This window comes from Pinus tabuliformis, chromosome 9 (assembly GCF_031772625.1).
Source record: "Pinus tabuliformis cultivar Carrire ecotype Pingquan chromosome 9, CPIR1, whole genome shotgun sequence".
Lineage (NCBI taxonomy): Eukaryota > Viridiplantae > Streptophyta > Pinopsida > Pinales > Pinaceae > Pinus > Pinus tabuliformis.
Window position 1 is genome coordinate 1,185,020,823 of NC_142307.1, and position 16,718 is coordinate 1,185,037,540.

Genomic DNA, 16,718 nt, shown 5'->3' on the forward strand with positions numbered 1-16,718 from the left:
TGTTTGTTTGTCTGGCCTACACCCTACTTCTCTGGTTGATCGTTCTGGTATCCACAAAGGCGTCGTCACTGACGACATGCCTTGACTTTGCCAAAGGATGTTAAGTCGCAGAGGCACCTCTCGAAGGGCGCCTTCTCGCCCTTCTTCCCTCTCTCCCTCCAGTGACTTCACTTCCAGCCATTACCCTCGCACTCGCAGCGGGAGAGGGTGCTTTCTGTGGCCAGTCAATTCCTTGAGCCCAGTTCTCTAGGTTCCTTGTCCTCGCCCTCCTTCAGCTTTGCAATCTTCACTTTTAATTGCACCCTGAACCGTCCAAGGATTACTGCCCATGTCTCGGTGCTCTTTCTCGAGGAAGCCCAGGAAGAGGGCGAGTCCAGTTCTCATCAGGGAGACCCAGGCTTAGTTTTTGTGCCGAATTCTGGCTCCCCACAAGCTATGGAGATTCCGGCAAGCAATGTTAATGACATAGTGATGGAGCCAAAGGCCCCGGGTTCGTTTGTGAACGATGATGCTTGAGCTAAGTATCTGTCTGACGGCGGTTGGTGCAGGATCGTGGAGGAGCCTCCAGGTGCCTAATTCATGCTCTGCAGCTCTGTCTCAGGTTTTGCGGCCCAGTATAGAGGGCTTTTTGCCACAGTTGTTAATTTTTGTAATCGCTGTTACGTCAGGGTTAAACACGTATGTTATTTGTAATGCTTGTAAGCTTAGTAAGGCCAAGATGGTTAACTCTGGATCCCCTGTGTGGGATTGCATAACATGGCCTCGTCCAAACTCTTTGTTCTTGACAATTTTTTGTTTCATGCTGCCTTTCCTTCTGGGCAGCTGTTTTTGACGTTAGTCATGCTGTAATTGTATACCTTTAATGTGAATAATAGAATAGTCTTATTTAGAAAAAAAAGTATTATATTATTATTATTATTATTATTATTATAAACAATCAATTCTATATATTGGATGTGAAATCATATTACCCATCATTTAATCTATTATTATGAACCATATAATTTATAATATTTAACATTTTTATTACCAGCATGGGTCCATATTAATCCTGTATTCATAAGAGTTGAGAGGGTTCAAAACTTTTGATGGGATCACTTCTTCTAAAAAATTTGCATCTTCGTACGTCTATGTTAATTATTTATATACATGTGTAAATTAGAAAGAATTAGATATCTTTATTTTTTTTATGAATAAACCACAATTTTTTTTATTTTTTATTTTTGCTTTAATACCATATATATATAATTGACATTGCTTCTTCAGCGCCAAAACTCGAGCACCAAGAATGAGACTTATGATGAAGCATGTGACAACGACAACAACTACTGAAAATCTGGCAGTTTTGGGGTGCCCAGCTCCCAACTCATTACCAACTCTTATGCTGCAAATATTATAATAAAAAATGCAGAGCAAATCAGTTCATAAATACAACAGCCGACGAAGGGAGAGAACAATAGGGCCATAAAAGAAATATAGATGTATGTCTAGAAGTTATACCTTGCGGCTGTGCTCAAACCCAACATCAGCATCAAGTCCCAGTTGTAATAATTCATGCTGCAGATTGTTCAAATCATAACAAATTGACTATTTAAATTGAATTTATCGGGTGCAAAGACCATCTGCAATTTGGAACCTTCACAATATAATAATAGTAATAATAAACCGTTTATATGAAAAAGTAAAGATAATATAATAGTTTTATATATTTTTAATAGTAATTTTTTTCTTTCATAAATATAAATAAATTTCTAATATATCTATATATATATTATAAATTTCAAAATAAGAAAATATATATATAAAATTGTTCCAACTATTTTAAAGTAATTTTGAATTTATATTTTTAATTAAAATGAGTGTTAATTATGCAGTTACACAAGTTTATTTTAAAATATAATTTTTACTATTTTAATTTATTTATTATTAATTATTTTAATTTATTTATTTTTTATCTATTTTAATTTATTTATTATTAATTGTTTTTATTTATTAATTATTTTAATTTATTTATTTTTTATCTATTTTAATTTATTTATTATTAATTATTTTTATTTAGCTATTTTCAATTAGATAAAGAGGTTTATAAGTTTATTATAAAATATAATTTCTAAAATTTTAATATAATTATTAATAATTATTACTTAAATGATAGAGATTTAATTCCATAAATTATTTTATAATCATTTTACTAATAATTACAAATTAGAAGTTCAGATTTATTTTAAAAGTAATTATATGTTTTTTCAGTTAACATGAATTGAATCTCTGTGAGTAAGATAATAATAATTTCATTTAACCATTTGAGATAATCGGAATTGGATAACAATATAATAACCTCCTTGAGGGAGTTTATTTGGAAACCCTATGGAAATGTAAAGTAAATATGAGTTAAAGGTCCCATGTTCAAATCTATTGGTCATCTAGCAGACCCACTTAAGGTGAAAGTTAATACATAACATGCATCAAAACCCTTCGCTAAAAAACATGTCCCATTGTGAAGATTTTAAAAAATCATAAAAATTATTATTATAATCATTGAAAAAAGTAATATATAAGTTAATTTATACTGGACATTCACGTTCTATTTAACATAAAAGTTTTTATATGTGAAGATTCTTAATATTTAAATAGGTTTTGTTGCATAACCATGAGTGACTTATCAATATCACATGTCTTAAAAAACATAACTCATTTCATAGTCTAAATATTATATTTTAAATATATATCTTGGGATAGAACAATGTAACACATCTACCCGCAACCTAACACAATTTTTTTTTTTTTGTGTAACACAATTTATTGAATAATATATCATATTTTATTGAAAAGGTACATGTGTACACCTTACCTTCACGTCTTACATAGCATTAATGAACTTTATTGCACCGATCATTTCTTGGATTTTGGTTGCTATTCAGTGGTTTGGGTATTAAATGCACTAATTAATGTTTTATTAACTCACAGCTCTAACCCTCGCTATGGTTTTGGATGGTTCTCAATCCCGAGGTTACCATCCCCCAGATGTACATGATCTCAACAAATCATATGTGTATTATACCATCGTCGATCTGGGAAGATGGCTTTCAACGGTTCAGATTTGTTTGCATCGGATAAGGGTACCTACCCACTTGGTAATCAAGGTTTACTATCATTTGGTCCAACGCCTCTACGGAGAGGCTAGCTCTGCCCATCCTTTGGTTGCAACGCTTGCCAGACCATTACTAAGGCCACGCTTAGGTAAGATGGGATACTTCTGCTATCGCAGATTACACATGTTAATAAGCGAAGGGTGTTTTCTTCCCTTCCTTCTGCTCAGAGGTAGCTCGCACCGATACACAGTTTCCTCTTTCACCATTTCGATGGTACACTAGATCCGAGCATTACTCCTATTGCAGGTTCTTCTCTTGGAGAGATTCGACCCGGCAAGAGGACCCTCCATCAGAGACAGCTTGGCGAGGTATGAATATATCTGTTGCGCTCGTAGCATGGATTTGTTATTTATTTTTTACGCCATATATAAATATATTAAGACTGTGTGGTTCTAATGCAGGGTAGGAGTAGGGTTCCCAAGCGGCTCTCCAAAAAACAATCTCCAAGATGCCACCTAGCGTTACCAGCAGACTACACAGTTTGGCGAAGCTGTTTTAATTACTTGCAAGGCTTGATAATTTTTGTTTATTTAAAGCCCTTAAAGGGGTTCACTCCTATCCATTTGGATACTTCACTCTATATGGAGCCATTTGTATAAACTATTAATATTCCACCTAGTTGCTTATTTTGATGAACCCTCCAAGTTTGATATGATGTCTTTTTACACTGTATTTCTTTACTTCACTGCCTATCGTTTTGGTTCTTTCTTACTTAGAGACAGAGTTGTTATTTTAATTAAACATGGATCGTAGATAATTATGCTCAAGCAATTGACAAAGTTTGTTCTGTTTTTCAATTACTCTCAATATGATATATCGGCCCTTGATGGCTTGCCAAAGTAGGGTTTAATTGTCTTTTTCTTAGATATACAGTTTTCCCAGATTGAGAATTATTTGAAATGATTCCCTACACTATGGCTCTTTGTCTATTAAGAATTTATGTACTCTCTATGTTTCTCTTGTAAAATCATGGGAGTTCTTTTTACTTTTTCTTATGAGATCTGAACCATTTTTTATACCACTTCTTCTTTTTCGTATTCTTGCTCGTTAAGAGACCACACCCCTATCTACAACGAGACTGATTCGTTGGGCTATCTTGTTCCTAATTCATAGGTTATTCATTTTAATGTGTAACTACATTGTTATCGGGGTTTCTTTCTGGAGATTATTCCAAGGTCTTTCTATGTTTTAATTTGAATTGTAACATTCTGCACGAGAGTGTATTATCATAATATTTCCTACTGTAAATTGCTCTTACTTGGAATACTACAGTTACTCCGCTAATTATGTTATATTTTATTATGAATAAAGTTACTATTACACTCATACTGTGGTTCTTATATAAAATCTATTCTCATTCCAATAATTCGTTGTTTGATCGGTGTGAAAAATACCTTTTTTCTTAAACTCAATAGTGTCGAATCAATAGTTTCATTTCTCTATTGTTTATTAGAAATACTGTCAGAAATTTAATTGACTTATCTATAATACTGGTCACGATTTTTAAGGAGATAAACTCAATCCCTTTGTATGCTCTTTATAATAGAAAAATGATATTACATAGTTATTTATTCATATGCCATAAAATATTTACAGGAAAATCAATACCATATGAGTAGTAGAAAGAAAGGTTCTATCTTATTTGTAAAGAAACCTCCTCATACTCTATTCTTAGTCAGTTATTTCTATCACCGTGAACTAATAATATAAAACTAATTTACCACTTAACTCTTTAAAACTCTCCTTTAATGCATTCTGCAAAGATGCACTTTCCTCCTCTCTTTATTGATTAATCTAAAATTATCAACCAGTGAAATTGTAAATATATATATGCTTATAATACTTATCTTCATTTTAACGAGGAAAATTTTGGGCTACGACCACACCTCCTTGCCAATGAGCATGGTTTAATCACCGTTCTCCCGCCGACCTCTGCCAACTCCCAAATAGTGGTTACATATAAGAAATTTTTTTAATCTTAATCTTGGCAGTCAGAGTCTTCGTTGACTCAACCGGATTATTGTTCACAGAGTTTGAGCTTTTTCACTGGTCTTTACGAGATCAGGAACTAAGCTTTTGGGCAGCACACAGCCTCACGCCAATTCTCCATTTTTTCCTTGCTACCAAAAACACCAACCCCCTCCTCTTCCTTGGATCCTTTCTTTAAATAAAGCCCCTTGGAGTATGGAGTAATTGTTTCCTCCAACTGTTTTGGGAATTAGGAACTCTTGTGATCCCCCATCAACTTTCCTTTCCTCAAATAAGACATACTCTGGTGAATCCTAATCATTTCTTTTAAATAAGAATTAAAAGTAATTTCTAACTCAATTAGGTTCTTAACTAACAAAACAACCTGTTAACCTCCATAAGAGCGATTTTATTAACAATTAAATATGTTTGAAAAAGACATAAAATAAAACTCAAGTAACTAGGGGTGTTACATCTCCGCCCCTTATGTGAAACACCGTCCTCAATGTTCTCCCAGTACTGAAGCAAAGCAAGATAAGCTTGTCGCATAAAGCATTCATCTTCCCAAGTAGCTTCATCTGGGTCAAAGTACTTCCATTGCACTTTAACTTGGATGATAGCTCGCTTCGAGAGGATTATTTCTTTCCATTCTAGAATATGCAAGGGTTCGCCCAGGAATTCTTTGTCTAGTTCTACTTGCGTTCATCATACATTTTTTTATTAATCATTTAACTACAATGGTTGGAGAAGTAAAAAAATAGTAATAAGATGAAAGAGAGGAAAAGGAAAGAATAAATATTATTATTTATTCCTTTACCTGTACGTCCTACCAATTAATGACATGCCTGAGGTCACATATATATCTTTTAAGTAATGACACATGAAACACATTATGAATTCATAGGTGGCCTAGAAGAGCAAGCTGGTAAGCTACAGGCCCAACCCTTTCCAAAATCTGAAAAGGTCCACAGTAACGAGGAGCTAACTTCGCACATCCCCCCCATTTTAAAGAGCTTTTTCTAGGCTTTATTCTTACGTATACATGATCCCCCACTCCAAATTTCCTATAGGTTCTTTTTTATCATAATAATATTTCTGCCTATCTTGGGCAGCTTTTAAATTCTGGCGCACCTTCTTTACTCTCTGTTCCATTTCTATCAACATGTCAGGTCTTAAAATTAATTTATCTGTGGGACTACTCCAGTTTGATGGAGTTCGGCACCTCTTCCCATATAGTACTTCGAAGCGACTAATTTTGATGGATTCATGGTAGCTTCTATTATAGGAAAATTCTACTAAGTGGAGGTATTCCTCCAATTTAGCAGGTTGTTGCATCACGTACATTAGAAGCATGTCTTCTAACACTTGGTTCACTCATTTAGTCTGCCCATCTGTTTGCAGATGATAGGCACTGTTGAACTGAATCTGAGTTCCCAAGCCTACAAACAAAGCTTTCCAGAAAGAAGAGATGAACTTCACATCTCTATCAGATATTACCACTTTGGGTAACCCATGTAATTTAAAATTTTCTTTCATGAATATGTCAGCAATTTCCACTGTTTTATAAGTAGACTTAACAGGGATAAAATGAAGTTTTTTTCTTAATTTGTCCACCACCACCATAATAGAGTCGTTTTTCCTTCTAGATCTAGGAAGTTCAGTTATGAAATCCAATGTAATTGTATCTCATTTCCATTCAGGAATAGGGAGTGTGTGGAGTTGAGCAGCTGGGTGTTGGTGTTCTACTTTAACCTACTGACATTCTAAACATTTAGCTAGATAGTCTACAATATACTTTCGCATCTTAGGCCAAAAATAATTCTTTTTCATTGCTGAAAACAACTTTTGATTGCCTGGATGTGTCGTATACAGGCTTATGTGAAATTCGTCTAGCACGTGTTGTTTGATAGCTTTTTGATTTGGCACCAATATTCTTCCTCTAAAAGTCAACATCTGATCACATTTTATACCATAGTCACTCTGTTTTCCCGAATCTACCATCTGTTTAGCTTGCTGCCAAAGAAATTCATATTCAGGATCCTTCATAGCTGCTTCTTTAATTTGACTTAAAATCTTTCTTTCCACCTTACTGAATGAGATCTCATAGATGTGATATATTTTCCTGCTTAAGGCATCTGCCACATGGTTCTCCTTCCCCTTCAAGTGCTTAATATCAAATTCAAATTCACTTAGGAAGGTTGTACATCTTACTTGTCAGGTGTTTAAGTTTGGTTGTTTGAGGAAACAGGTCAAACTACTGTCATTTGTCATTAGAAGGAATTTCTACCCCAATAGGTAGTGTCGCCACATTTTCAAGGCATGGACTATGGTTGTCAATTCTAGGTCGTAAGTTGAATATCTTTGCTCGTGATCTTTAAGCTTTCGGGATTCATAAGCTTTCCCTCTCCCTTCCTGCATTAACAAACCTCCAACCCCTTCTTGACAAGCATCTGTGAATATAGTGAATTCCTTCTTCGGATCTGCTATTTCCAATACAACGGTCATGGTTAATGATTGTTTCAGCATTTCAAAGTTGCGCTGACATTCCTCTGTCCAGCGAAAGGCCCTTCCCTTTTTTGGTAGAGAAGTGATATGGTATGCAATTTTTGAAAACCCCTTTATGAATCATCGGTAATAACTGGCCAAGCCCATGAAAGTTATGATATCGGTTACATTTTTGGGAACTGTCCAATTCATGATTGTCCTGATCTTCTCCGGATCTACAGCTATACCCTTTAAGGATATATTGTGGCCAAAATACTAAATCTGATTTTTATAAAAATCACATTTATTGTATTTGGTGTACAATTGATTTTCCCTTATAACTTGAAGTACTATTCGGAGGTGTTCTTGGTGTTCCTTCAAGTTTTTAGAGTAAAGCAGTATATCATCAATAAATATTAAAACAAATTTATTCAAATAAGGATGAAAAATGTCATTAATCAGACTCATAAAGGTTGTTGGTGCATTGGTGAGTCCAAAAAGCAATATAATGAATTCGTAATGTGTAACGCGTTCTAAATGTTGTCTTGCAGACATCTTCCTCTTTTACTCTAATATGATGATAACATGACCGTATGTCTATTTTGGAGAAAATAGTGGCTCCTTTCAATTGGTCAAACAAATCATCTATTCTTGGTAGTGGGTACGTATTTTTGATAGTGAACTTATTAAGTTGTCGATAATCAGTACATAGTCGTAGAGTGTTGTCCTTCTTCCTTACAAATAACACAGGTGCTCCCCAGGGTGACACACTTGAGTGAATGTACCCTTTATTGAACAGTTCCTACAATTGCATCTTGAGTTCAGTTAACTTAGGTATACTCACACGATAAGGATTTTTTGATACCGGATCAGTCCCTGGTATCAATTCTATGGTGAAGTCAATATCCCTTTTTGGCGGTAATTCTAGTACCTCTTCAGCAAAAATATTTGAAAAATCGTGAATAACAGGTATGTCCCTCAACGTGGTTATTTAGTCATTGGAGTTGGTATAACCAACTTGTACAACATACACTTGACAACCTTTTCGAATACATTTACTTAACTTGTTGGCAGTAATACGATGTAGATTAATAGTTTTCCAAATTCCCTGAGTTTCTTATCCAACACCTTCCTCGGAGAGGTAGTTTATCGACTTATCTTTATAGTTAACAATTGACCAATGTTTTTCTAACCAATCCATTCCTATAAGTACAACATAGGACCCTAAGAGTAACATATTTAAATTTACCCTTACTGGCTGCCCAATTATTTCTAAAAGGAAGTTTTCTACCTTAGCAGAGACCCTACGCTTGGCCCCAGTGGCTAGCTGGACCAACCAAGGGGTTCTAAACTTGGCAGAGTTGAAGTGACATAACTCAACCATATTAGGGCTAACATAGCTCAAACTTGCTCCTCAGTCAATTAGAATGGATACATGATGATTAGTAATTTTACCTTCAAACTCAACGATGGAAGGTTGATACTCAGCTTGGTTATCATCCAACGCTGCGTTTATTTAGGGAATGCTCCGGGCCAAATCTCCAACTGTAGAAGCTTCCTTAATGTTTGCCACTTGTCCCGCTCTAGTACAGTGGGGGGAAATTTTTGTAGTAATGGGTTCTCCACAACCCCAACATTGTAGTGGTGGCCTTTGTTGTTGGATGCCCTCAGGGTTGTTGGAAGCTTCTGTAGCTTGAATCTCAACAAGTTGTCTTGGTTTCACCTGATTTTTCCCCGACATTCCATTATGGGGTTTCTTAAACATAATTCTGGGATTTCCAGGTTTTTCATTTTTAGGACTGAATGCATTCTTCTGTCCCTTTTTTGTCATCCACCCTTTGCTACCTTCTCCTTTTTTCTTCTTTTTCTGATAGTAGATTCTATCTTTTGGTACAGGTTCATCAATGGTTTTTGGACTGTGAACTCTATTCTCTCCTTCATAAAAGTTAGTAAACTGCTAACAAATCGCTACATTTTAGCATTTTCCTCACGTATATAAGGTACATACCTTAATAGCGACGTGAATTTGGTCACAAACTCATCCGTAGTTTGCTGCCCCAGTCTAAGTTCATGGAATTCTTCGGCTTTCTCTTCATAAAATCATTCAGTGAGGTATGTGTCCTTAAAATACTTTTGAAATTGTTCCCATGTAACTTCTTGGTCATAAACCCCTCATACCATTTTAACTTCCTCCCATCACAAGGTAGCTTTTCCTTGTAGCTGGAAAATGGCGAGTCTAGTTTTTAAATTATCTTCGCCATCATAGATCCGAAAGTACTTGTTCATGTTAATTAACCAGGATTCAACATTTTCTTCTTTTCCTCCGATGTACAGTGGGGATTTAATCTTTTTAAATTCTCTTAGTAATTCAGTCTTCTACCTTTTGTTATCTTTACCACCCAATACATTTTCTGACGCTTGTTCATTATCTACCCAGAAATATTCTGCTTGCTGTTGGTGTTCTTCGTTTCTATTCTCCTCCTCCCGACTAGGAGTTTGATTCTTCTGGTTCTGTTTCTCAAAAAGACTCTTTAATATTATTTCTTGTTCGATTCTTAATCCCTCATTATCTACCCTTAGATTTGTCATTTCAACTTGAAGTTGTTTCACAACTTCCAGTAACATTACATATGTATTACTGTGGGTGCCTCCACCCAATTGCACCCATACCTCCGGATTGGTTCCCATGTGTGGTATAAATTCTGTTCCAGTGGCCATTCTCCGCGATGGTGCACCCATACCTCCAGATTGGTTCCCATGCGTGGTATAAATTCTGTTCCAGTGGCCATTCTCCGCGATGGTGTAGATGAGACTCCTTTGCGCATGGTTTTCTCCCCTTTATGAAAAAAATATTTTGTTAACGGTATTTTCCTCAAGGCCACAGTGTTGAATCCTGGGCTTTGATACCATTTGTAATACATCTACCCGCAACCTAACACAGTAAATTTTTTTTATGTAACACAATTTACTGAATAATGTATCATATTTTATTGAAAGGGTATGTGTGTACATTACCTTACCTTCATGTCTTACATAGAATTAATTAACTTTATTGCATAGATCATTTCTCAGATTTTGGTTGCTATTCGATGGTCTGAGTATTAAATGCACTGGTTAATGTTTTATTAACTCACATCTCTAAACCTCGCTATGGTTTTCGATGGTTCTTGATACCAAGGTACCATCCTCCAGATGTACATGATCTCAACAGTCCATATGTGTATTCTACCACCATAGATCTCGGAAGGAGGCTTTCAATGGTTCAAATTTGTTTGCATCGGATAAGGGTACCTACCCACTAGCTAATCAAGGTTTACTATCATTTGGTACAACACCTCTGCGAAGAGGCTAGCTCCACCCATCCTTTTGTTGCAGCCCTTACCAAACCATTGCTAAGGCCACGATCAAGTAAGATGGGATACTTTTGCTATCACAGGTTACACAAGTTAATGAGTTAAGGGTGTCTTCTTTGCTATGCGACTTCATTTCTCCTTGATAGCCTGGTCGGTCTTACTACTGCAGACGGTGATGGCCACCACTTCTTCCCTTACTTCTGCTCAGAGGCAACTAGCGTCGGTACCCAGTTTCCTCTTTCACCATTTGGATGGTACACTAGATTCGGGCATTGCTCTTGTCGCAGGTTCTTCTCCTGGAGTGATTCTATGCAGACGGTGATGGCCACCACTTCTTCCCTTACTTCTGCTCAGAGGCAACTAGCGTCGGTACCCAGTTTCCTCTTTCACCATTTGGATGGTACACTAGATTCGGGCATTGCTCTCGCAGGTTCTTCTCCTGGAGTGATTCTATCCAGACGGTGATGGCCACCACTTCTTCCCTTACTTCTGCTCAGAGGCAACTAGCGTCGGTACCCAGTGTCCTCTTTCACCATTTGGATGGTACACTAGATTCGGGCATTGCTCTTGTCGCAGGTTCTTCTCCTGGAGTGATTCTACCCAACAAGAGGACCCTCCATTAAAGACAATTGGGCCAGGTATGAACATATATGTTGCGCTCGTAGCTTGGATTTATTATTTATTTTGTATTCCATATATAAATATAATAAGACTGTGTGGTTCTATTGCAGGGGAGGAGTAGGGCTCCCAAGCGGCTCTCCCAAAAATAATCTCCACGATGTCACTTAGTGTTCCTACCCCACTGTACAGGTTGGCTGAGCTCTTTAATTACTTGCAAGGCTTGATAATTTTTGTTTATTTAAAACCCTTAAAAGGGATTTACTCTATCCATTTGGATACTTCGCTCTACATAGAGTCGTTTGTATAAATTGTTAATATTCCACCTAGTTACTTATTTTGATGAACCCTCGGGGTTTAATACGATGTCTCTTTACACTGTATTTCTTTACTTCATTGCCTGTGGTTTTGGTTCTTGGTTACTCAGAAAGAGAGTTGTTATTTTAATTAACTTAAACTTGCATAGCAGAAAATTATGCTCAAGCAATTGAAAAAGCTTGTTCTGTTTTCCAATTACTGTGAATATGATATATCAGCCCTTGATTGCTTTCTGAAGTAGGGTTTAATTGGCTTTATCTTAGATGTACAATTTTCCCAAATTGGGAATTATTTGAAATGATTCCCTACTCTATGGCTCTTTGTCTATTAAAAATTTATGTATTGTCTATGGTTCTCTTTTAAAATCGTGGGAGTTCTTTTTACTTTTTCTTATGATATTTCGAACCATTTTCGATACCGCTTCTTCGTTTTCATATTCTTGCTACTTAAGCGACGACACTCGTATCTACAGGAGGACTAGTTCGCTAGGCCATAATGTTCCTAATTCATAGGCTATTCATTTTAATGTGTAACTACATTTTTAGCGGGGTTTCTTTCTGCAGATTATTCCAAAGTTTTGTTATGTTTTAATTTGAATTGTAACATTCTCCACGAGAGTGTATTATCATAATCTCTGCCTACTGTGAATTTCTCTTACTCGGAATACTACAATGACTCTGATAATTCTGTTATATTTTCTTCTGAATAAAGTCACTATTACACTCATATTGTGTTGCTTATATAAAATCTATTTCGATTCCAGTAATACATTGTTTAATTGGTGTGAAAAATACTTTTTTCTTAAATTTATTAGTCTCAGCTCAATAGTTTCATTACTCTATTGTTTATTATAAATACTGCCAGAAATTTAATTGACTTATCTATAATACTGGTCACGATTTTTAAGGAGATAAACTCAATCCCTTTATATGCTCTTTACAGCAGAGAAATGATATTACATAGTTATTTATTCATATGAAAGAAAATATTTACAAGAAAATCAATATTGTACGAGTAGTAGAGAGAAAGGTTCTATCTTATTTGGAGAGAAACCTCCTAGTTCTTTTCTATCACCATGAACTCATAACTCATAATCTAAAACTAATTTACCTCTTAACTCTTAAAAAGTCTATTTTAATGCATTTTACATAAATGCATTTTCCTCCTCTCTTTATTGATTAATTTAAAATTATTAACCAACAAAATTGTAAAAATATATATTTCAGAGTACTTATCTGCATTTTAACAAGGAAACTTCTAGGCTACAACCAACCTCTATGCCAATGACAAAAGCTAACTGTAAAAATATATATGTTCAGAGTACTTATCTGCATTTTAACAAGGAAACTTCTAGGCTACAACCACACCTCTATGCCAATGACAATGGTTTGACCATGGTTCTCCCCCCTAGCTCTCCCAACTCCCAAATAGTTGTTACAATTAAGAGTTTTCTTTAAAGTTTAATCTAGGTTGTCAGAGTTGGATTATTGTTCACAGAGTTTGAGCTTTCCACTGGTGAACTGAACTCGTGAGCACCACAGCCTCAACCCAATTCTCCATTTTTGGCTTTCTACCAAAAACACCAACCCCCTCCTCTTCCTTGGATCTTTTCTTTAAAAAACGCCCCTTGGAATATGGAGTAATTTAAATTCCTACCCTCTATTTTTTTAATTATAAATAATTGAATTAAAATTATAAAAACAATTTTTCATATACTTAATAACTTTTTTTTAATTAATATATGTTAATCTTTTAAATTCTCATAAATTAAAATTACGAAATAACGCAGTGGTCTATAATGCTACTTTTTGGAAGCCTTTCCACTGGGTTTTTCGGTCAAAATCCCGTAGAAATTTATTGGAATCGCAAGTTTGATAGCTAGTTTCTGCACAATCAAAGCGTCTGAGGGTTTTCCAGGGTGGTGAATCCAAATATGCATTTAAAATGGTAACCATTTTAACTGCAACAAATCAAGATTTAACCTCAATTTCAAAAAATGACACTATAGACAACTCCATTAAAATCAATCTGATGGTTTTCCAGGGTGGTGAATCCAAATATGCAGTTAAAATGGTTACAATGGTAACTGCAACAAATCAAGAGTTAACCTCAATTTCTTTGGCTCAAGGGAATCTCCAAAAAATGACACTATAGACAACTCCATTAAAATCAATCTAAACCAGACCACTTATTTATATTTTCATTATTTTATTTTAAAAACATTATTAATTTTAAATCCCAAAAATGCCACACTTACCAAGTGGAAAGAGAATCCAGAGCGACCTCTGATTTTGGCAGCCAGCCGGATATAAGAACCAATCCTTGAGTGTACCATATTTCCAAGCTGCAAAATAAAACAACACGCAACAGATCTCGTCAAAACAATCTAAGCTACTACTAAAAAATTTCAGGAAAAGTTGAGATAATTTATTACAGGGTTGACATAGTTTAGATAATCTATCTACAAGAGGTATAGACGGCGTACGTTAGCATAAAGGCAGACGCTACAGTTAACTTGAAGTAGGACCACAGTCCTGTGAAGGCCTTGCAGCTGAAGCCAGTCCATGTCTCCTTGCAAGCTGGGCTGTAGAATATATATAAGGCAGTAGCAATCACCAGAATCCACCAAGACAGGCTGAGTATTAACGGTGCCCCTAGCAGATCGAATCCTAGCTTGTCTACTGCAGTCCAAGTGATCAAAATGTGTACTAAAACTGTGGCAACAGAAATATAGGCCAGAGGGGCCACAGTGTTCTGAGCCTGCAAAAACCTCTGCATCGGACAGTTGATGGCAAATGCAAATAACTGAGGAATAAGTCCTCTTGAAAAAAGAGCTCCAGCAGCAGCGACTTCTTTATTCTGCCCTATGGCAACCAATACAGGATCCGCAAACCAGTAGAAGATGCCCAGAATTATTGCAGTTCCAGTCATTATTATCATCCCCCGTTGCAAGATGACTCCAAGTGTACTGTACTGTTTAGCACCGTATGTTTGCCCACACAGAGTCTGCACCGTAGTTGACATTCCCAGCTGCATGATCATGAGATAACGAAAATAAACCACTGTTATTTTATATAAAATATAAATACAAAGATTGAAACAAAGATATAATGAAAGGAACTGACCATAATTCCATAGGCGAGTCCTTGGATCCCCACGCCGGCTATTGATGCTCCAGCGAGTTGCAACTCCCCCAGGTGGCCAGCAAACATTAGAGATGTGGCACTGAGGATAAAGTTGAAAATGCTAACAATTATAGAGGGGCCTGAAAGGATCCAGAGCTTCTTGGATTCGATGATGGTAACTTTCCCAATTTGAGCTTCTTGGAATGGGTTTCTGAGACAACAATAATTCTACGACACCCCCCTCCTCTTCGGTTTGTTGCAGAATGATACTATCTTCATGCAGATTCATTGGGTCGACAGATCCATCTAACTTCATCGCAAAATTTCAAGTTAATTCAGACTCAACTGATCGTACCTATAATATCTTTGGGACTGTATTTATTCCCTGCTTTATCCCTTCTTTATTCAAGATACTGGGTTCACGTCGATCTAAGGAAAACTAAATGAAGCGAAGTACTTCAAATTTCCACGATTATTCAGTAAATCTAGTTGTGCCACAAGGTACTTTTTTCTCTTGAATTGTGTCTGTCACAACGCAAGCAAAAGGAGGGAAAAACTTCCACTGGTAATGCTGGAGAACAATAAGGTATCGCAGAATACGCGTATTGGGGTTTTCAATTTATAATATTACTTTGGAATTTTTATGTACTCTTCAACGAATCTTTTTGTTGAGAAATTTCCGAACATTACACGTAGTCTTTTTCTCATATGCTCTTCTCAGATAATTGTCATTACTTTTCACGTCATTGATGATCATTTTTAATGTAGTCAATACTTTTCTCTACTGCAGGCACATCTCAATCAAGCGACAGATTCGCTTAACATACTTAAGCCACTATCGGAATTGTTCATCTCGGAAAACTTTTGCAACCAGAAGCTTGTGTTATGTGTGACATCTGTCCTTCTCTCAGTGCCGTCTAGCCGACGGCTCCAGGCATGGAATTAAATTCAAAGGTACAGGGCTACAGCACCCACCGATGCCAGCTTGTGCAATGGAATGAATGCACAAGAAAATGGTTAACGCGTTGAAATTCCCTAAAAAAATTTAAGTTGTTGCCTCATTCACGGCACTGCGTTCAAATCAATTAATTTGTTTTTAATTATTACAATTTCTATTAAAATTTAAATAACCATTAATATTAAATATTGATTTATACTTCAGCAAGGGTTCGGACGGTTGAATGAGCTCTGCGACAAAACCCTCACTCATGGCATCCGCTCTGGTTTCCGAAGATCCAAGGCCTGTCGGCCCCCTCCCCCGCCCTAGAAGCTCTGCTGACTGGTCGAATGGCCATCGAAGTGTTTTCAACGGCGTCGTTTGGTGGATGCCGCAAGCTTCCTCTCTGTACGCTGATACTTTTAACTTTCAGGCTCTTGCAGGCTTGAAGGAGATTATGACGATAACCTTTGCGGATCAAGGCGGGGAACCCCTGATGATCTTTGCATCGTTGAGGGTGAAGACAGAAGGGGCAGGCGAGTCCGTGGGCAGAGCCATCCCGCGCATAAGGGCAGACCTACGCTTTCAAAACTTATCAGTTCCGACTATTACTGCCCATGTTGTTGCCGCAACCATCAGGGCTCACAGAGAAAGGAAATGGAGAGTAGGGGTCCTTTGGAGTTTGGATATCCACTACCAACCTCGAAAACCTCTTCAATCTGGAACCACTAAGGATGAGGGGCAAGTGTTTGACAAAATGCTT

At 36.5% G+C, this 16,718-nt stretch overlaps 1 pseudogene; it reads right to left on the reverse strand.

Annotated features, from left to right (window-relative positions):
• Positions 1-597: 597 nt before the first annotated feature.
• On the reverse strand, positions 598-15,334 carry LOC149152793 (protein DETOXIFICATION 41-like; annotated as a pseudogene).
• Between the last annotated feature and the right edge of the window lie 1,384 nt (positions 15,335-16,718).